Source organism: Sinocyclocheilus anshuiensis, unplaced genomic scaffold (assembly GCF_001515605.1).
Source record: "Sinocyclocheilus anshuiensis isolate Anshui unplaced genomic scaffold, SAMN03320099.WGS_v1.1 scaffold796, whole genome shotgun sequence".
NCBI lineage: Eukaryota > Metazoa > Chordata > Actinopteri > Cypriniformes > Cyprinidae > Sinocyclocheilus > Sinocyclocheilus anshuiensis.
Window position 1 is genome coordinate 38,809 of NW_015557105.1, and position 999 is coordinate 39,807.

Consider the following 999-nt stretch of genomic DNA (forward strand, 5'->3'; position numbering starts at 1 on the left):
AATACACACACACACACACATACAAACACACACACACACACACTCTCTCTCACACACACACACACACAAAGCACAAAATTACTAGAACTTTAACTAAAATTAAAATTAAACACAAAAAATAAAACTAAATATTCAATATAAGTAATATATATATAAAATCAATAAAAACTATAAATAAACGTTAAAATGGTATAATAAATACACAGAAAAAAGTGAGACAAGATACCTTTTTAATAAATCATCAGAATGATCTGATACACATTTGATCAAATGTTACTTATTCCATGAGATTCGCCAATAATCTGCAAATGTATTTTCATCAACAGAGCAAAGTGTAAATAATGATCTTCAGGATGACAAACTGATCAACTGTACAACAAAGCTTGCGGCCTTTTAATACACAAATACTTGGACATATATTCTGTACCTGCACATATGATTGCAATAATTTCCTTTTGCCACATTTATCCCTTCATATCTGTCACTTATATGAAATAACACAATGGCAACAACAAATCCAATTAAATGACATTCACTTCTGTTAACCATAATGAAGGCACATTAATCCAGTAGTGAAGTACACTAATATTGACACATACAGTGCACACAGACTCTCAGTAGTGCTCAAAGCTTATATTTTTGAAAATCTATTTATAAATATAAAATTAATCTTTTCAATAACCCAAAAGATTGCAAGTATAACTAAATTGACTATCAGTTACAGTATGTTGTATTAAGGCACAGAGTTGCACTAGTGCAGATGCTGAACACTTTCATTTCTCGACTGTCTGTGATCCTGTAAGGCACTTTGTTTGATTTCCAAAGCCGAATAAATAATAATCTGTCCAACAGTACTATATTCATGCTCATGAGGTGATCACAGGTCATAAATGTGCTTATGAAAATAATCAGGCGTCCATTAACACCAGACAAAACACAAATAATCTGAAAAAAATGAAAATGAAAATGTGCTGAAAATTTGTTCACCCTCAAGATCAG